The 22,795-nt window shown below is 41.6% G+C and overlaps 1 pseudogene; it reads right to left on the bottom strand.

The window, feature by feature from the left end:
* Positions 1-2,747: 2,747 nt before the first annotated feature.
* LOC146871790 (sodium-dependent neutral amino acid transporter SLC6A17-like) overlaps positions 2,748-22,795 on the bottom strand; it is a 1,038,204-nt pseudogene continuing 1,018,156 nt past the window's right edge.

Below are 22,795 nucleotides of genomic sequence, written 5' to 3'. Positions count from 1 at the left end.
GAACCCGCCAGCGGACTATTACATCCTAAGTGAACCTCCTGTGTGAACCAGCTAGCACACTGTTACATCAAAAGTGAACCTCTCGTTTGAACCCGTCAGCAGACTATTACATCCTGAGTGAACCTCCTTTGAGAACCCGTCAGCAGACTACTACATCCTGAGTGAACCTCCTGTGAGAACCCGTCAGCAGACTATTACATCTTAAGTGAACCTCTCGTGTGAACCCGTCAGCAGACTATTACATCCTGAGTGAACTTCTTGTGTCTTGTGTGAACCCGTCAGCAGACTATTACATCCTTAGTGAACCCGTCAACAGACTTCTACATCTTGAGTGAACCTCCTGTGTGAGCCCGTCAGCGGACTATTACATCCTGGGTGAACCTCTCGTGTGAACCCGTCAGGAGACTATCACCTGAAGAAACTCTGGCCTAATATTGTACACAGTTGCCGGAAACACAGCATTCCTGATGGCTGCAGGTCCACAGTGAATATCAAAAGACTCAGGTGCCCATTATGGGCTCCAGGTCTTGCAGGGAGCGGAGGCTGCCTCCATTTGTGGTGCGACAATGTCCATAAATGCTTGGCTATGAGGGCTGCTCGAGATCTTTCCAATATATTTGGAAACACTGACCATATGATCTGAGTTGAGCTTATGAAGCCTCTGAATTCCAGGAAGCTTCCTAGGGGTCCTAAAGGACACGGTAGGTCCTTCAAATTCCATGATGGTATGCCATGAATTTGCTATTGCGGACTTGTGGCCTGGCATACATTGCGTATGGAGATGCTATAGTCAGTACTAGAAGTCGTCACTTCCTCATGAGTGGCCACCTGCTCTTTCTTGGTCTGTCTCTCTCATTCTCTCTCACTGTGTGTGTTTGCCTTCCAAAAGGTCATCTTTTGCCTGACATGAAGCTGATAATGTTTCTATGCTTGAATGGCCGAAATGCTTCTGTTGATGCTAAAGTGACATTTCAGTGGCAAATGTCCTTGTCACATTGACATCATGTAGGTTTACAGCACCAATATAATGTGAGCTGCTGAGATACAGGTCTATTAAATCCAGCTGAGCTAAACTTCAACCAAGTACCTGAACACCCCCTTGAAGAGTTTTTGTGCAACATGCACTCACATGTCTTCTCCAACTTTTTCTAACACTTGATTCGAATGGAATGTATTTCTCATCATATCTACAAACAAAATGAAAAAGTCACAATAAAGGAGTAGCTACACTGTTATCCATACACTCTCCAATTTTCAGCATGCTCCCATGGATAGAGAGGACATGGACCTTCTTACTGCGGGTCGGGGAGCAGTGGGTAAAATATTATGGCACCATAGAGCATGGATCACCAGCATTGATCTATGAGAATTGGATTTGTACCCGACTTTCAAGCTATCTACATGGGGTCGATTTACAAGGAATCTTAATGGAAATCATTCACATAGTCAGTGGTTATCCTGAAAATCTGCAATGGAGCCTACCTTCTTACACCAACTTTGAATGCCACCATAGGAGCGCATGACTTGTGCATGGAAAATACTGTATTAAACACAGTTGCTTCACAAAAAAACATAGCCAGCTCTTGACTCCCAGTTTCTGCATCTAGTGCTGTCACTAGGAGAACCGCTTATGCCTCAAAGCATCAGACTTGAATTTATCCATGTCTGGAAAGCCAGACTCCTTATGCAGTGTACTATATACACTTGCAGTGATGTCCTTGAACTGCTTTTAGTAGCACTTTTGGGAATGGATTCACCCCAGGCTCTTGAAACGCATTGTTGTAAGCAAATAAACAGGTCAAGAGTCACCTAATACTCATGAGAAGTCTTGGGCCCCTGCAAGGGCCACAGTTCTTATCAAATTCTAAAAGAGTATGAGCACAACAAGAGGTGGGGAATATTTTGGCAGAAACAACTCTCAAATCTCCATTGGAAGTGGGTGCAAGGATTCTAGTCTCCAGAATGTGCACTGAATGGGCCCGCTTTTGTGCTTGTCTAAATTTGGCTTCTGTTTCCTTGAAAATGAGTACACGTTCATTTTACTGCATTTTCCAAATGTACTTTCGTTTTGTGCCTTCTGTGCTTCGGTGTGAACAGATAACTCTTTTATGAATCGAGATGGACAACTTTTTAGACCTTCTGTGAAGATAAGGAAATGAAGAGACAAACTGTACGAGAATCTCGAAAATAGACATTCGGGAGATTCCAAGAGGGAGCGAATAAAGGAACGTGGATTAGTAAAATGGGGTTAGAAAAGGCTGTGTGGGGTAGAAGCAAGGGAACACTGACAGCAGTGGGTTCAGGAAAAATATATAGAGGCGTGCTTGGAAAGACACATGAAATCTGACGGTGTTGGATAGAAACGTTTGGGGTTAAGTGCCATAGAAAGAAATAATCTTGGGTAATGAAAGAGGAGTGTGTGTGGGGAAATGTGTCCTGAAAAATTATATGTGTTGAGGGTTTGAAGTAGATGTTTTAAGGAAGGGCAGTTGTGGGAACATGAACCCAAAGATTGTGGGAAAGAGACACTTATGTAATCCTAGAAACATTCAGACTTTTCGAGAACAAGACACTAATAGCCTCCAGAATAGGAACAAGCTTGCGCTGGGAGAGGGTCCTGGATACACATAGAAGCTGTAATGCTCTACAGAGTTGGTTTTTCCTGATTCTGAGGATGTTCAGGGCACAGTTTGGGTAGTTGTGTCCTGATAAGCTGATCCACAGGTAGCTGTGATGGTTCGTATCCATTACAATTCTGATTCTGGAGTGGTTGCCATCAGGTAGTCACTTCCGTAGCGACCATTGGATGCGGCTGCCAGATCCAAGGCGTGCCGAGGGCCCAGGTAGGATTGGTGAGTGGGCATTGGGGATGGCGTCTCACTTGGTGCCTTGCCTAAAATGAAGCGTGTCTCATCATTCTCCCTCAGGTTGAAGATGTCCTTCATGATACGCCCCTTCTTGTAGGACACAGAGAGTGTGTTAGAGCCATCAGAAATCAGGTGAAATTGCCGCAGGATAAAAATGACGGGCATGGGCAGGAGTGCTAAGATGATTAGACAGATGAGCAGAGTGAGCGCCCAGGGCGGATAACTCATGACCCGCTCTTCAGCCTAAAAAAAGAGAAAACAGAGTGTGAGTTTTGATACTTTGGATTGACTTGTCCCATGGAGCACTCAAGTCAACACTTGGAATGTCAGTCTATTTAAGATGTCTACAGTTGAATGAGAGTGCTCTGTTCACAGAAGTACATTAACACCAAGCTACAGACATCACTAGTGCACTAAGGTGTAGTACTGGGGTTTTTAGGACCCCAGCGGTGCCAGGGGTAGCACCCTATGACTTCGAGTTCTTCCTGTCTTGGACCACATAGTACTTGAAATTTTCATTCTCAGGGTAATATAACAAAGAACTTGGCAAAAGAAGCTGAAATAGCAAAAGACATCTTTATTAAACTCAAATGAGTGAGACTACGTCACACAGAAGCCTTAGCAACTGAACGAGGCAGTCTGCTGAACCAAAAACCAGTCTTTTCTTTTATACAGAATATTACGCTCTGGGCAACACCGCCCCTGTTTTACAAGTGGTCATTCACATATTTTCGCTTCAAAGAAACAGCAGAGCCATAATGACAATCCCACATTCCAGTTCGTTCAGCACACAATCATTTTACCCAGCAAGGCTCAGAACCCTCATCAGATAACAGCGGACCCCAATAAAACGGGCACCTCCTGCTCGTAAAACAAGCCATAAAGTAGGAAACAGGACAGGTGTGAAATAGCTTAGTCAGAGATTGTGTGGGAACAAGGACTTTATGATGGGTCGAGCCCTGATGCTAATCACATTAGGCCGCGGGAAAAGGAACTGGCCGGACAGGATTGACCTCGGGCAGCGGAGTCAGTTTGCACAGGTCACAGAGAAGTCACAGAAGGTGTACGTGTCCTTTAGGCCTAGGAATGGCCTCAATCCGCAGCCTATGTGAGGGCAACCTTAAAATGGCTACTGTCCTAAAATGGAACCCAAGCATACAATATGTAGTATCATATACATGGTGAATTCATTGTACAAACATGACGAAAACACTTGTACATACCGCATTTGTCATTTGCGGTTCGTGGATACCAAAATCGGCCTGGTAGGGGTATGCCTCAGACATGGCTCCAAATTTTCCAGTACCACAGACCCTCCTTTTGCCCTTACATAGGCAATAACTATACTCATACTAATCTGAGTCCAGGTCTATATTCATAAAGTCATGAAGATGTTGCTGTAGCATCATCCTTTTGCTTAGCTCGTCTTTTGATACATGTTTCCTTACACATGTAGTAGCACAAAGGTCACGTATGGCGGGACAAAATAAGGAATACCTCTGCCTGTAGTAGGTGGCATAAGATCACACACCCAATAATTAGTGATGTTCACTACTAACTAGTGTTGATGCAGAAGCTGTACAAAAGAATTGCTTACGAATTCTGATCTTTTAACCTGCCCATGTTCAGGAAAAGGGTGAAAAGAGTACAAAGAAGCAGTAGTAGGAAAAGACATAAGTTGGGAAGCGGGTGCAGAAGTCAATTGAGTAGAGAAAAACAATCCCACCCATAAATGACAACGTCATGTTTAAAAAAAAAACCACTAGAAAACACGTTATTAAGAACATATAGACAACGGGAGAAAGTAGTGACCACTATTACAAATGAAATAATAATTTCTCACAACCCTAAGCAAAAAGCAAATCCTAAAATTATCTAGTAACATTTTTAGGGCTCCTATGCATTTTGTATGTTCAGGTGAAACAGTGGTGACCCTCATCAATGCTCTGAGGTGAAAATGGGGTACTCTTCCCACAGAAAATGGACTTTATTCTGCTTTTACTAAACAGAATAGTACTTTAAAACAATGTCAGCAAAACAATCAATCTCCTAACACCTAGTCTATACAATCACACGGAAACCTCTTGTGAAACCAACTATGCCCAGAGTCCGTTCAAAAAGCCTCTCTGGCAGGCTTCTATTGTCCATCAAATCTTCTTTTGTTGTTTTCTTTCGCATGGGCCTCTTCATTCAAGCCTTTCATGAGAAAAGTACTGCTTAGTTGGAGTGCCCTCCTGGCAAACACCCACAGCTCACTCGAAAGTCTCAATGTCTCAAGGCAGTGCACCAGTGTCTCTCCTCTACGGCAGACACTACAAATAATATGCTCTTCATTGGTCATGGGCACAGATCATCTTGTGCAGACCCGGGACCATTCTCAGGCTCCAACACTCATTCGTGTCAGAGGACGCTCAGGCTGCTCTTTCATGGGCACCAGAATGTAGTGCCTTTTGTCAATCTTGGACCCGCCGGTGCACTGCACTTCCATTGGAGCAAAGGAAAAAGAGGGGGGGTGTGTGGCCAAAAACTCAGGCCAAGGGGCTCAAGGGACTGCACACTGTCAGAGATTACCAGCACATGACAGGCGCTCTTTTGCACTGAAATTCTGGTTCTGTGGCAAAACCAGCTCCTCCTTCTTTTCTGATGTTGAACGCCTTCTGATGAAGCAAGTGTGATGCTTTAAACAGTTCATTGTTTAACAAGGGGACTGCAAACAGGTGGCCTGCGGTCTTTCAAAGGAGTGGCCACACGCCATGGGACAATTTTGGTCTAGAATACACTGTCATTCTCAAAAAGCAATACAAATATAAAGGCAGTAGGCAAAACAGTGTCTCTAATCTTTTCAATTGGGTTTCCGTGTGAAAGCCTCCATCATCTAAGGGTAGATAACTACACGAGAATTCTATCTAAATGGATGTCTTCACATATGGTGGCATTGTCTAATGGGGCAAACACATTTTTTTCCTCAATGATTTCATCTAGGTGTTCCTAAATTCCTTATCTAGAACATCTCAATAGAGAAATCCCATGGTACAGATTATCATGGGCATGTAGAAAACTTTCACATCAGGTGCACTATACAATACACAGGCTAATAGTCAAATATGCAAACAAAAGACAAGAACTAGAGGGTCCTGATATTTGCATGATTAGAACACATCTGATCCCACCAAAAATTAAAGCAGCATGGAGCAAAAGGGTAAAAAAAAACACATTAAAAATAGACATTGTAAATTCGTCATGTTCAAAAGGGTAAACGTAAACGTAAAATATCTCCTATTGATATGCAAAACTTGTCTCACTATAATATTGAGTCAGTTAACCAGTCTATCGCTACCCTGACAGTCAGGCTGGAAAACATTGAAGCCGGCCTAAGGAAAATTCTTGAAAACCAGTCTGGCCATACAAAAGGGAATTATACATAACATGGGGGTCCCTGGTACATCACTGCAGTCTGGAAGTGTGTACCTGACCAATACACCTACAATAATAAATGGGCTGACTGGTGAAAGGAATACGGAAAAGGGAATTGGAACTAGGACACAACTAAAATCCCCAATAACTAAGCATGATGCGACATCGGTCAGGGGAGAAGCATCAAAAGAAAAAAAAAAAATCTCTAGGAAGAACAAGAATTTACTTGGGTGATAGTCAGGCATGTGACACAACACCAAGAGTGCGGGTGATACACAAAAGGCCAAAGTTATAACATTTTTAACTCTACCGCTGGCGACTACACCATATACGATACACCTAGGTAATATTCCAGTTCCTTCTTCAGGGAAAAATGAAAACCTGTTTTTTCTTTTAAGGAACAAAAGCCATATGCTACTTAGAAAACAGAACATCATTAACTAATGTAATATAGAAATTAGGCCACCTTGAGTCACAGATCTATAATTTCATCCTTAGGTCCAATCAAGGATACATATAAATGTAAGGCTGCCTGTTCCTTTAAGGGAAGGGGCAGTAACGTGACTAACTACAGGTGACACACTTTGATCCTGTATATCTCTTTTATTTTCCTTCAATACCATTATAGCCAAATAGACATGCACTGGTGAAGTGTTGTCTCTCATTGTCACAGCATGAAATATCATTAGCTGTGGAATTTAGTAACCAGAACAAGTTCAACCAACTGTTGCGTAGCGATGGGCATCGTCATGACCATCCCCTCACAACACAGGTAACCTTGTAATAGAATCAAAAGCAGCAACAAAAAGAACAAAAACATGCATAATAATAAAAAAATAAAAAAAACGCACAAAACGTCAAGCCATCAGATATACTTGCACAAAAGGCATAGACAAAACAATAGCATATGTGAATAAGTGGTGACACACAACACCATGTCATGTACTTTTATGCACTGTAAACTTGCAGCCCAAAACCCAACCTTTGGGCCTGTTTAATTTGTCAGGTTTAAAATCCTTACCCTCCTTTTGACAGCAGATCACCAGGCAATGGAAATCTGCTGTCAAATATAACTTTACTGTTTTCCATACAGGACCAGCAAGAACAATTCATGATAGGACCAAATACACAAAAATAAATTTCCATTACTTAACTGTTACCCTCTTGTCAGTTACCTCGCAACATCAAGCCACCGTAGTTTTACCTTTCTAAAAGTAAAAATCGTTATACTGACACTCCATATTAATTTGGCACCTACAATTTCCACTGTGAAAAAGAAGTCTTAATTGGCAATTCGTTCTCACTTAGGCATGTAGCCTTAAACATTTTAGAAAAGGGCTGCATCTTATTTTCTGTCTAAGACTTAATGCAACACTTTGTTTCCTGTCCAATAAAAGCGAGACACAAATGTATCAGTTCTGCAAAGCATTTAACATAATGTTTGGACTTTCAAAGAAACCCTTTTTCTATATTTTCCCTTTGGAATTAAGTTCTTTAGTTTTATTGATGTTCTTATGGAGAAACCAGAAATCCCACCTTTAGAGGCCTGTGTAGCAAGGTCATTCTGCATTCCACAGAGACAAGGCCCTAATTTAAAAGGTCATAAATGTCAAGGTTACAGCCTACTCCATTGTTTACGGGAGAACTAAAGATAGCATCTCAGCAGCGTGACTTGAGCCAGCCTCTGCAGCTCTCCTAGCCCCCAGATTCTGCCACTCTGAATTTGTCAAAGCCAGAAGGCCTTCCTAATTTCTCCTAACTTGCAATAATTTACTCTATTTTGAAAAATAATTTCTCCTTTTTAGGCGCTAAAAAAATTATCTCTACTCCCAGATTATTAAACTACATTTACTTTGAATAATTTACAAAACTTAATAACACACATACCAGTTTTTAGATTAAATGCTTGTTGCAATCCTATGCAATGGTACACATTTCATCAATCTTAAATGAATGAACGTCTCAGTAGGCCCAGCTGAAGTTAGAACCTTCAACCCTGATATTAAAACAAGCCTTTGTACTGGCACATTGACTCATTGAATCATAAGAAGGCACACCCTGTAAATATATATCAAACCTAAATGTATGCATTTACTGAAGCCTGAGACACTTTAAAAAGTACTCTGAATGAAAGAAAATGCAGTTTAAACAGTGCTTTTACCCAAATTCGACTTTGATATTTTAGGCATTAAAAAATGAGTATCCTACAATTTTCTTGCATAATATGCATTACCAGAATGTCTATTACATAACCCATGAGTCAGGCATTGGAAATAATAACTTATACTTCATAAAAAATGAGCTTGTTTGCGCCTGCGCCAAGGGAAAATTGTACACACGAATGCTTGTCATTTTAGTGATGCAACACAACTCAAATCAAATTTTAATGCTAGGAGGTCATAGTATGAGTATTAAGATTTATAAATATTAAAAAACGATTTTGAAAAGCACTTATTTTTTTAAAATAATTTTTCCATGTTAAATATATTTTTTTTTTTTAAAACAACCAAATTATTCGTTTTTGTGATAATTCCACATATAAAAGCAAGCTGTATCCATTACCTATCATTTTGGACACATGGCTACTGTTCTAAAATGGAACCCAAGCATACAATATGTAGTATCATATACACGGTGAATTCATTGTAGAAACATGACGAAAACACTTGTACATACCGCATTTGTCATTTGCGGTTCGTGGATACCAAAATCGGCCTGGTAGGGGTATGCCTCAGACGTGGCTCCAAATTTTCCAGTACCACAAAGGCACTACCTACAGTGGCATTAGCCAGGAGACAACATAACTTTTATTGAAAGTAAGATTCACACATCCGGCCACATTCACAACGTATTGCACTGCAGCAAATCTGGAGATGCTACAACTAATTTACAGATACAATGTGTAACAATCTCCAAATTTGCTCTACAAAACATCTCTGTGATTTTTTCAAAATGTTGGATTGTGACTATAGTTTTACAGTTTCTTGAAATACTGGGAAACCAAGCACACTCTACGGTATAGTGAATTGCCCTCTGTTGGTCCAACAATTTTATATCTCATTAAAAAGCAGAGTGTGCTCTAAACCTAGTGCACAGAGTGTGTTTGAATCACTCTGTACAGAGAAAATCTTTGTGGGAAACGCTTAGTAAATCTAGTATGATGGAATATTGTATCCCATCTGTACGCAAGACCATCAGGGTGGAGATAGTGAGATGCCTGGTGCACACATCTATGTTATGTACACCTGGAGAATGGGATCCAGCTTTTGATTCACAGCCTAAAAAATGTAAAGGGAGATCAGTGTGTACACTAGACCCTGTCTATCAGACATCTTAAAAATAAAAGTGCAAGAGCTAGTTTCAGTACAATCCACCAACCTTATTCGTATTATTTTTTTGAAGTTTGATATAAGGAGAACTCAGTCCAAGGGAATCAGAGTGCTTTACTTGAGCACCAACTAGATTACTTTAGGACAGGTCAGAGTCATTTTTAGCTTTGCGTTAGCCAAGACCTTTTGATTTTACTAAAATATGTATAATATATTTACATAGTCTCCTCTCTTCATCCATTGGTTTGCTTTTGTGTTATACACATTTTGCTTCAGCCCGCTACAGCATATGGCATGAGGCAGTGGACCAGCCTACTTAAGCCGCTGGTTTACTTCACTTTGAGTGATTGCAGTTTGCTCTTTCACAAGGAGCACATCCATACACAAGCTTGTTCCTTTCAGTGCCAGTGTTTTCGTTTTTACTTTAGGGGGGCGTGGCCTGATGCCAAACGAGGGTGGCCGCTTCCTGAAGTGTCTTTGTGGTGGCTCGGGAATAATGCAGTTTTTCTCGGCAGACCCTTTATTTGCTGCTGCGACTCGTTGAGGATTTACGAGACACGAACCATGCAGGCATCGTTTGCTGTTTTTATTTAATGCCGATGAGCCCGCTATCATCTTATAATTATGGCCGGCGCGTTCTCCTCATGAAACGTGCCCGCCATTTTGTTCTCGTCTGCTCAACCTGCCTTCCCCTTACCGATATGCCGGTTTACCTAAACAGTGGGGAGAAACGCTCAGCTGCAATCAGTACATGGTACTGAAGAGGACATAAAACATACCAATTTGAATTGTGGGTCAAAGGCAAACCCCAACATATGTATTTTGAGTAGAGTGGCTCTGCTGCTAGGAAAGAGAAAGTGTTATTTGCGGATGGAAATTTGAAGCAGTGGGAAACATTGACTTGGTCCACCTCAGGCAGAGCTGCAGCTCTCATCTGGCTGGTGTTACTACGTCTATTTAAAAGCATATACAAAGTAAAGTGACTTTTTTGGTCTAATGGATTAAGCCTTTATCTGTTTGAAAATTCATTATCAATAAGTGAATTTTGCTAGAGATCAGATATACTGTTGCTTTTTGCTGTTTTGTGCTCACCCTCTCCAGTTGCGTACCAGTTTTCTTAAGTTAAACTTTCTCGCTCTAGCAATCTTTATCTTCAGTTTATTCTCTTGTATATGTTCACTAGATGAAATTCTTCGGCGCCACAGAATATTTTTCTCTGTTCAGTGCGACGTTTTTGAAATGTAAGGAATGGATGCTATTGATGATGCACCGCAGTGTTGTTTGACAGAGCAGAAATTATGGTATTGATGTTTTTAGATTATCCACTGTGCAACAAGGTCTAGAAATCCTGCCAATGCACTTTTAATTTTATGGGGAGAACGAAGTCTTCACATCGTGTCAAAAGTTCACTCATACCTCTTTCATCTTTGGCAGACCATAATCCTTACTCTATTCTTTCATCGAATATGGAGTATTCTGAAAATATGGCGTCATCTTCTGTCATGGAACCTTTTGTAGCCTCATCCAATACTCTGCTACCCACCAACAGTCCTACACCTAAAATGACCACTTCATCTATGATGTTGTCTGGCAAACGCCTCAAAAAAGATCCTCCCTCACCTACTGTATCTCCTCCATTGGATACTTTGGCAGTAATTTTGGAAGAAATAAGAGCTCTTCCACCTTATATGGAGGAAACAAATACTAGACTTCAAGCTTTGGGTGATAAGTGGTCTATTATGGAAACTAGAGTTATGCAGATTGAACACCAAGTAAGTTCTGTTCAAGCTATGACGAATCAGGTTTCTGCAATAAAAGCCAAAATTGTGCAGCTCAAAAAGCATGTAGAAAATTTGGAAAAACCGCAACAGACGTAATAACTTGCGCATTTATGGTTTAGCAGAAGGTTTGGAAGGCTCCGATGCCATTTCCTTCTCCAAATCCTTCATTCCACAGGTCATTGGCTTGCCCAGTTCTCCGGTTTTAAACATCCAAAGAGCACACCGCCTGGGTCCTCCTCCAACCATGACATCTTCTTCAACCAAGCCTCGAGGAGTTATTTTATACTTCCTGGAATATACTGAATTATTGAAAATTTTACAAACAGCCAAACTCAAAGGTCATATTTGATGGCAAGGTTCCAATCTTTTCTTTGCGCAAGACTACCCCAAAGACACAGCGGAACGCACAAAGAAATTCCTAGATATGAGACCGGCATTACGTTCTATCAACGACAGGTTTGGCCTTTTTCACCCCTGTTTATTCAAAGTCACTTATAAGAATAAAACAACCAATATGAAGATCCTACTCTTTTACAACAATTTTTGGATCAGTGTAGAGAAGACATGGAAGTCTCCAGATATGCTAGTTTAATTTCATGCTGTTGTTGTTCTAAAAATGCTGTCAGTCAAGCTTTGTTGTCTCTGTTTCTATTTTAGCTTTTTCTCTGATACTTCCATACGTTTAAATTGACTTATGATATCAAGACTATGATCTACCAAGATCCTGTATTGCTACAATCCAGTTTTTCCGAGACAATATGGAAAAAGAAGACGCGAACTTGTTCCAACATGTTACTATTGGTTCTCATGTTGTCATTTATTCAATATGTTTTGTTGTTCGCAGCAATGTTGTTTTCTATTTGTTCATTCAAGTTTTTTGTTTCTCATATATTGCATATTGTTTTATGTTATACTCACCTTGTTGTATTCTTTTTTCTTCTTTTATTAGGTGCAGTATTGCCAGTCTTTTCAAGTTCCCTGTATAATCTCTGGTCCGCTTCAATCATATCCTTCCTCCCTGATCCGCCCTGAGTTGCCCGGTTAGTTGTGCCGTTTTCCTTGTGTGGCTTCTCCACCCTCATCTTGTTTATGTTTTTGTTTTCTGTCATTGGTCATGATGTTAATGGATTTCATAATATTCGTTTGTTTTCTGTGGTCTTTCTTATTTTTTACCTTGTCTACTCTTCTTACTTTTTTCCAATTACCTCTTCCTCTTTCCTATTCTGTTTCCTATCCTAGTTTTACCTACCTATATTTTTTCCTTATAAACTATTCATACTTCTTATCTTTATTCTTTCTTTCTGCATAATCACTCATTTCCTATTTTATGCTCCTTACTCTAGTTATCGTAATATTTTAAATTGTATACTGTTTATTATCGTATATAGAGTATTCTTAAACTTATCGCTGTATTATTTTTACATTGAAGCTATATTTCATTATTTATTTGTAGATGACTTTGAGAGTTGTTTCATGGAATGGTAAAGGCTTGGGTTCGCCTATAAAACTACAATGGGTACTTTCTCACTTATCTAGCTTAAAATGTGATATAGCGTTCCTACAAGAAGTTCATGTTTTATAAAAAAAAAAACAGCTAAGCTCAAGCAACAATGGGTTGGTCAAGTTTTTGCTTCCCCATGTATAGGTAACCGTAATGGTGTGGTTATTTTATGTCATAAACGCCTTGACTTGAAAGTCCTTTCACAAGATTCTGATGATGCAGGTAGATGGGTTTCTCTGTCATTGTTGTTAAATAATATTCCCTTGACCTTTCTTAATTTATATGCACCTACTGCTCCAGATATTACTTTTTGGCCCACAATATTATCTAAATTGATGTATTTTCATGATGATTACCTATTGGTTGGTGGGGATTGTAATTTAGTCATAGATCCTATTATAGACCACAACTCCCGTTCTAGATTCACTCACTCTCCTATGCACTTTCAATTCACATCCACTATCCAACAAAGATCTCTAGTAGATGCCTGGCGATTATGTAATCCCACAATCCGAGAATATTCTTTCTTTTCTCCAGTACATTCCTCTCAGTCTCATTTAGATTACCTATTCACCTCAAAAGCACTTGCACAACATATTCTTCATTCAGATATTGGCTCAATATTAATTTCGGATCATGCTCCTGTTTCTTTAGATCTCAACCTTCTTTCTCCTATCCAAGGTACTCGTAGATGGAGATTCAATAATTTCCTTTTGTTGGATTCCAACTTTACTTAACAATTTAGTGCTTTTATCACCACCTTTTTCAATGACAATGAAACTCCTAATATTTCTCCACAGATTATCTGGGATACCTTTAAGGCAGTTTCTAGGGACTTTATTATCTCCTTCGTATTCCAAAGGAAAAAGTCCTCTCTACATATTTTGCAAACACTTACGACATGTATCAAACAATTAGAACATTCCTTTTTCCAGACTGGCTCCAAATCATGTTTAGATCAATTAATCAAAGCAAAATTTGAAGTTAATAAATCAACACCAAATAATGCCAACTTGTTTTTGCTTAAATCCTCAGCTAAATACTATGGGGGTCAAAACAAGGTGGGCAAACCTTTAGCTAATTATCTAAAAGTTAAAAAAGAACGCACCAAAATTAGCTCTATCCAGTCCTCCCATAATCTCTTAGTATACAAAAATGAAGACATCTTATCAGAATTTACCCAATTTTACCAAACTCTTTATACTCCTGAAAATCCGGTATCCCAAGACCTTATACTCCAATATTTATCTCCTATTAATCCTCCTTCCTCTCCTGCTTTAAATTTCTCTATGTTAGATGAGGATATTCGGTAATCAGACATCTCTTCTGCTATTCGAACTATCAAGAGAGGTAAAGCTCCAGGTCCTGACGGTTTCACAATTGAATTTTATTCTCACTTTTCTCATCTTCTTATTCCAAAATTACATCATTTATTTCTCTTCTTTATTAATTCCAAGGAATCTAGTGGTTCTTTCCAAAAAGCTCTAATTTGACTTCTTCCCAAAGAGGGCAAAGATCATAATCTCTGTAAAAATTACAGACCCATCTCTCTAATTAATCTGGATTACAACATTTTTGCAAAGATTTTAGCTTCCCATCTAGAGACATTTTTGCCTCATTTAATTGGAAAAGAACAATGTGGTTTTATTAAAGGAAGACATCTTTCAGACAATACTAGACTTTTCTTCAATGTTCTTACTAAAGCTAAACTCTGTGTGGACTCTTTAGCAGCTATATCTCTAGATGCTGAGAAAGCTTTTGACTGGCCCTATATTTTTTCCACTCTATCCTGGTTTGGTTTTGGTCACAAGTTTATAAACAATGGGGCAGATTTAAAAGCCCCTTGCGCCACTTTTGCGCTGTTGTTGTGTCACTTTTGTGACGCATCGGCAGCGGAAAAGTTGCGGCCCATTTACAACGCGACGCATCTAGGGAGATGCGTCACGTTGTAAAGCCCTGCGTGACATTATACCTGCGTCAGGTATAATGTATGCAGGGTAGGCGTTCCCACGCAGGAAAGCCTCGTAAAAGTGATGTAGTGAAATCTACAAGATTTCACTGCGTGACTTTTAGGACGCCACTGCGTCAAAACTTACGCCTGCTTGAAGCAGGCATAAGGAGTGACGCAGTATATTGGTAATAGGCCGCAACACGCATTGCTGGAGTTGCGCCGTGCTTGCGACACAACTCCAGCAATGCGTGACTTTTCCACCAACAGATGTGTCAGAATTTCTGACGCATCTGTCAATCTTTGCGCCATGGTGCGCCGTATTGTAAATACGGCGCATCCATGATGACGCAAGGGTTTTGCATGGTGGAGCAGGGAAAGTGACGCATCTCTACAGATGCGTCACTTTCTTGTAAATCTGCCCCTGTGTTTCTTTACTTTACTCATCTCCTGTTTCCTCTATTTTGGCTAATGGTCTTGTATCTCCTTCTTTTCCTTTACATTGTGGGGTAAGACAGGGCTGTCCTCTTTCTCCCCTTCTTTTTATATTAGCTCTTGAACCCTTTTTGATTAAGATCCGTTCAAACCCTAATATAATTGGTGTTAAATACGGCTCTAACCAACTGAAACTTCCTGTTTACGCGGATGATATTCTGCTTTTTCTCTCACAACCTCAATCTTCTTTGCCATCCTTTTTGTCGGAAGTTCAATCTTTTGCTGCGATCTCTGGCTATAAACTTAACTCTGACAAATGCGAGATTCTTCCATTAAATATATTATGTTTTTCTGCAGATTATCTTTCTTCTGGCTTTCGTTGGAATTCAGATAAAATAAAATATCTTGGTCTATGGTTTAAATCCTCCATTAAAGAATCTGTTGCAATAAACTTAAAAAGAGTTACAAATACAATTAAAAATGCTACATCCAGGCGGAATCCTTCATTTTTATCCTGGTGAGGCCGTCTTGACACAATTAAAATGATGTTAGTCCCTATAATACTCTTTCATATTTCCAATCTTCCAGTAAACATTCCTAACTTTCAACTTAAAACAATTTATTCTATATTATCGAAATTTTTGTGGAACAATAAAAAGTCTTGTATGTCTTTATTTAAACTTAAAAGAACAAAACAATTAGGAGGTGTTAACTTCCCAGATTTTCAAACTTATCATAATGCATTTTTTCTTAAGCAAACTTCTCTTTTATTTCAAGAAGATAATGAAGATTCATTATCACCTTTGTGGACCGTTATTGAGAAGCAATTTCTTCATTCTTTCTTCTTCCAAGAGTCCTTATCTTTTACTCAACATCCTTCCTCTCTTTCTCTTCCTATTTTTAACAATAGTTGTAGAACTATTCAATCATTATGTGTTGGTCACCTTCCTCCTAAGGTTCGTTTTATGCAATCTTCTTTATGGTATAATAAGCTTATTAAAATGAATCATAGAGTGGCATACTAAGGGACTTCATTGGGTTCATCAACTTTTCAGGATGGTACATGCATATCTTTCTCAGTGCCCAAATACCTTTTTCTCTATCTAATTCCTGTTAATCAAAATTTATATCTCTAACTACATTGATCCAGTCAACGTACAATTGTTTATCATCAGATATTCCATCTTCCTGCTCTTCTTCCAACATTCTTCCGCTCTTGTCTCTTTCTCCATCTGTATCTCAAATTTATAAGCATCTTTCATACTCTCCAGTGATTCACGATAAAACCAATATAGAACTTTTATGGGACTCTGATCTCAAAATTTCTCTTACTATATCTACTTGGAATAAGCTCTGGCTTAAAATTAGAAAATACCCTAGAGCTGGCAATACCACCCAAACACTAGCTTATATATATAATTTTTTTAATTTCTGTTTATTGCATTTCAAAAATAATAATCATCAATATTTCTTTACAAACTAACATTTGTGCCGAACCAGCCGTTAGCAATACTGTGATCAATCAACACCACAAGGAATATTATATGACATATCAGATTGTTGAGTCCAGTGCACTCCGAGTGCGCCAAAGGTACTTTCAAGTATAATGTTCACTCTGTCTCAATCCTGCGAATCAGCCGTGAGCTGCCTCTGTAGGAACTGACGCAGTGGCTCCCATATGTCCCTGGGCTTGGATGATATCGGCAGTTCCTCTGCATATAATTCCAAGTTTTCTTTGCAGTAGACCATGTCTCTGATCCAATGTGCAACTTTTGGCGCCTGTGTGCCCTCCCATGTTATAGCAACTCTGCGTTTAGCCATGAGCAGAGCAATGCTTGTGAATTTTCCCAGGACCCCTTTAACATGAGGAATATAGCATAAAAGACAGACAAGTGGTGTACATTGAATTTCCAACCCAGACATTTGCTGTATATTCTGCACCACTTGTTTTCAGTAACAGGCCACGCTCCCACAGTCCCAAGCGAGATGCATAAAATCAGCTTCCATCTGACCACATCGTTTACATCTACTAGTGTCTCGCAAACCATAGCTGTGTAGGCGAAGGGGCGTGTGGTATGTCTGATGCAAGTATTTGAAGTGAATTATGCGAAAGTTCCCATTAGGAGTAAGTTTGCTGGTGAGACTGCACACATGTTCCCATACCGCCGATGTCATGGGGGGTCAACACGGCGTTCCAACGATCAAAGCTCCTGTCTGGCACACCAGTTTTCTCAGCGCTTATTGCCCTGTATAACTTCGCAATTAGCTTCTTTCGTGTGGGAGTAGTCAGTCCTAGCTGTAAAGATTGGAGAACTTGGGGTTCGCCCGGGTTTGTGTGGTAGTGCGATTTAATAGCATGTCTTAGCCTATGTATGGTGAATCTGAAGAGCAGTGTGGGATTAACAACATATTTCAAGTCCTCAGGTGTGAGGAAGGTGCCACCCAGGTAAAGGTTCTGCATAGTGCTCAGTCCCGCCTCCCCGAGCAGACGCACTGGGCCCGTTTCCTGTGTTACCAAGAGCGCCATGTGATGTTCCAATGGCAGTGCCGGGGCATATATAGGCAATTTGTCAGCGAGCTGCCCTATAGCTTTCCACGCCGCTTTCGTAGTATCTATCATATTTATTTCCATTTTTGGGGTGCCCTGCTGCGTGTGAGTGATGATACTACGCAGAGGGACCAGGAAAGCATCGCTGTCCTCAACCGCCATGTGAGGTGTGAAGTCATTCCTGTTAAACCAGTAGTGAGCATATTGTGCCTGGGCACTCAGGTAATATATGTATGGGTCCGGTGCACCGAATCCTCCCTTGGCATAATCCAGAGTAATGGTAGCCCAGGCCACCCGAGCCTGTTTGCCTCCCCAGATCAATTGTAGCAGTGATGTTCAGAGTGAAGCGAAAAACCCCTGCGTCAACTTTATTGGGATGTTAGAGATGAGATATAGAAAACGGGGCAATACCACCATTTTTAGGCTTGGCCTAGGCAGCACATGCGCTGTCTCGTTGACAAAATGCTGTATACAGTATAGTGGGGGAAGCTCCACCCACTTTCCAGTCTTATTCTTGATTGGCTTTAATAAAAATTTAGGCAGTCGGATTGGTGCTTGGCTATCCCGCCTCCTGACGGGCATGTCGTCATTTTTTGCCTTCCGAGGCTATCGGCCCCTTTACTGTAAAAACTGTTTGGTTCCCCTGCCTCTCCCCATTTCCTCCCGTAGTCCGTGACTTTTTCAACCACCACCACCTCTCCCACCCCCTCCCGTTCATGCCTTCTTTGATACCAGCACTTCCGTTTAAAATGCAATAGGGCTCACGTAAATACGAGTCCTATTGCATTTTAAATGCTTGTTTGTCCTCTGATTGGTAGGTACATTCGCACTCATTTTTTTTGTTTCCCATGCGCGCGCGATACCTCTGGGGCTGCGCCAAACACACTGTATCCGTATGCCATTATTTGGAAGAAAACCCGGCAGTGAAAGGCAGCATGCATCAGGAGACTTTGGCAGTTCCCTCTGCCAATACAGAGTGTAAGGTTCCCCCGCAGTCGCAGCCGCTCTCTTTCACCTCCAGTTCAACTGGGATGTGCTCCGGGTTGAACCCCTTCCTCTAGCCAGGCTCTGAAGCCGCCGAGCTGGGTCTCTGCAATGGGGGTCGTCAGGCAGGTATGTTGCAGCAGGTCAAACACTCTGCAGTCAGAGGCACCTCATTGGATCGCCGCTCTCCTGCGCTCCTCCAGTCTCTGCCAGAGGGTGTCAGCCACCAGCATGGACCAAAGTGGCTAGTGGATGGGAAGCCACACTCTTCGGGGTCGAGTCCCCAAACCGGAGCCCACGGAAGCCAAGCGCAGGAGTCGCTGACTCAAATCCTCACATGGGGCAGGAGGGGTATATAGTAAGGTGGGTGAGCCGCAGAGGTCATGTATACAGCATTCGGGGGCATCCAGCCAAAGCGCCGCTCACCTCTGTCGCTTCTGCTCTCATGCGAGGATGTCAGTCGCTAGAGCAGTGGTGGGTTTTACACCCCCGTCCTACAGCTTGTCAGCAGGGTCGGTTTACTGCGCCCATGGAAAACATTCCCGATGTTAACAGCCGTACATCGCTCTCTACTCAACCCTTTTTAAGAGCCTCCGTGGCAGATTGAAGCTGATACTGCCCCTCCCCCCCCCCAAAAACAGAAATCGTTTTGAGCTGCTGCATGGTCTGGCGTCCGTGTTTTTAAACATGCACTATGGGGCATATTATCAAGGACGGCGATAATGGGCTTGATAATATGCCCTGGAGAATTCCCATAGAAGCCCATGTTCACACCAGAACATGGGCTTCTATGGGAATTCCATAGAGCATATTATCAAGCCCATTATCGCCGGTTTAGTGGCAGTTTTCTGGGCCCTCTGGTCATGTCCATAACTTTTCAGGTAAAACCACTCGCTGATTTCTGAATAGTGAGTGAGAGATCGTTAAGGTAACGATGTTGTTTCTGCTTACATTTCACATGCTTTACTTAATCTTGCATTCCCTATGAGTGGTTGCTTTTATTTATTTTTTAGGCAGCAAATTACTCTTATCAAGTGCATAATTTGAATTGAGCCACATCCAAGTGTTTATAGCGGGCACAATTAGGTTATAGCTGAAGGCAGTGCGAGTTTCTCTCAGTGGGGAAGTATGGTGTTCAGTGGGGGAGAGGATGTGGCACTATGGCCAGAGCTGTCGAATTTGGAACTGGGGAACCGGGTTCAGCCTTCATGACCAGTCCACCAGACCACTGTACTGAGGGAGCACATTCCCATGCTAGACCTTAGAAGGCCCCACTAGACCTTAGAAGGCTTGATGTCTTAGCACAAGCAGGTGTACCCTAGTGGTGTCAATTGTGTGGGTTAACCTTGAAGGCCTGTCCACCACAATCCATACTGAAGTTCATCTCCAGTCTTGCGGGCAGGCCTACGAAGCAGCACACCCTAGAGCAACAGTGATCCAGTCGCTGTGACTCTGTCACTGAGGTCACATGAACCTTGAGCAGGTTAGGGCGATGCGAACGGTGTGACCTCACTGGGTACCTATTTCGGGTGGGTGCGTAGTGTTTGCAAGTATATTATGGTTTGAAAAAAACTTGCTGCCTCCTTCCTGGCCTCCAGAAATTTTCAGAAACAATAGAAATGCCATGATAACTTTGGTGATTAATGTTCTTCCTAGAGAGAGATGGAGTTTTGTCTAGTGGAAGGGTTGACTCCTGGAAAGGTAGCACAGAGGGTTAATGTGCCTGCTGCAAAGAACATGTACCATGCAGATCACAAAATGCACTGCTTTAATGGGGGGACCATGATGAATGGTCATTTAATGTCAGCTGTAGATGATGGATACCTGAACAGTGTCATGTATGTGCATATTTGCATTGTGCTGAGGGGATTACCAGGTAATTATTCACGCAGCTCTCTGATGGATGTCACATGCGGTTTTTCTGAGTCCTCAGATAGATCATGCAGTCTGTGTGTTCTCTTTTGTACTGCCAGTCACCGGTGTATTCAACTGTGTAGCCTTGGACCGTGTCATGTATGTGCATGTAACTTGCATGATTGAGGTAACTATTAGCGGCTATACTAAGTGTCTCTCGGACCTCTTTCAAGTGGTTGCCGTCCTTTTTCCCCAGCAACCCCCCCTCCCCAGGGGTGGCAATCTGAGAGATCGCCCCGGGCGCCACAAGCTCTAGCTACGCCTCTGCCCCCGATGTCTCTTTTATGCATTCCTGCTGCACGATCGTGCAGCAGGAACGGCCACTAGCGCCAGGGTTTTTTTTCATTTTTTAGGTTTGGGGTTGTTTGTGGGAGCGGCCCCTTAGGCAAGGGTCGCTCCCCTTATGGCCACATTAATTTTGTTAATATTTTAAAGTGCAAACAAAATCAAAGAGGTAGCAGACGATACGTTACAAGAGGAAAAAGTGATGTGTGCATGTTACAAAAGAGTACAAAATACAAGTAGAGGTAAAATACTGCAATAAATGTCAGACACTTGTGGTAAATATTTAAATTACCTGTACTATTTTTTATGCGGTAAAGTCTAGTAAGAATAACTCAGTCAAAATAAGAGGCAGAATCCGTGGTATTAGAGGTTCTGAAAAGGACTTTATTTATTACAAAGGAATTATGGTTCGAACCAGGCAGTCATATTCCATCACCACGAAGGTTCAGGAAGGGATCAGCAATACATTATTGACAAGTAACAATATATATATGAGAAGCATTGCATTAAGACAGATGCAGGAGGCGTAACAGCTGATAATACAGATAAGAATACACATACGTAATGAAAATAGGCGTAAATACAGGCGTATACTAGAAACGTCATTTAAAATGATGTCACAAGTGGGTGGATCCATAAGAGAATCCTGCAGTGTCAGCAGAAATATTTGGCAGAGATGCGCGCGCAGCCGCATGACGTGTGATTGACGTGTAACTAGAGGGTGAAGGGGAATTGACATTTAGCTCTACATGTGGAGACAGAAGTCTGGGGTGTCAGGACAACCTAGTCCTAAATCGTATCTAATATCTTGTGTTTAAGGAACTATATTATCTGGAAGGAAAGGTCTTCTCGGACAGATCCATTTCTATACTGACTGTTAGTGCGTGTACAGGTGTCTATGTGTCTACATGAGATGCGAGGGGGCAGGAATCTTCCCTGGTAACAAGGGCTATGAATTACATGCATAAAGACAGCGAGGCCGGCCCCTTTGCTCGGTAGCTAGAAGGATGTTTACCTGAACTACTAGACAGGAATGCATCGGATGAGGAGCGGAGCAGATAACTTGAAGGCTGAATACAGTTTTTGGCAGGCAACAGGCCGCGTCAGGCACCGTTAGCCGCGCAGGGAGTAGGACAGAGTTCATGGATACAGATGCGGGTCCAGGCTGGAGCATTCAGAGGCAGAAGCAGGAAAAAGGCTCGATGGCAGAATTCAGGGCCTACCTTGCCAGAGCTGTAAAACGTAAAAAGTGTACCATATAAAGTCGGTGGCCAATCATACTTAGGAACGGAATATCTGGCCCATTCATGGCAGATATGAAAGAGTACATATTAACGTTGGACACGATTGTATTTGCGTCTTCATAGCTTGAAGTGGAGGGAACATACATGTACTTGTAGCATGTACATGGAGCTGTTGGGGTCTAAGATAGGGGACACAATTGACCATAAAAATTCATATTTCCTCATTCCCTCCTTGTCCCCTACGGACCCTCATGAAATATCCATCTTCATCAATCCATCAATCTGTTCATATAGCATCATTTGTTCTTCTTTCTTCTTCCGGGATCTGGAATGAAAATTTGAAGGCGGGATACACGATGTGGCACACAGACCACAAATCGCTGGCCCACATTGTAGACACAAGCAGCAACTGAATAGTATGAGAAAACCAATACCTAGGAAGGATAGGATCCTCCATCCCCAGGCTGACAACATGCTCCAGAGCCAACCGGACCAAGTCCAGGTGCCTGGGTTCTGATGTATCTGGCTTACGATTTTATGAAGTC

Source organism: Triturus cristatus, chromosome 1_1, assembly GCF_964204655.1.
Source record: "Triturus cristatus chromosome 1_1, aTriCri1.1, whole genome shotgun sequence".
NCBI classification, from domain to species: domain Eukaryota; kingdom Metazoa; phylum Chordata; class Amphibia; order Caudata; family Salamandridae; genus Triturus; species Triturus cristatus.
Note: the sequence above shows the minus strand (reverse complement) of the source record. Positions and strands in the feature narration are given on the sequence as shown.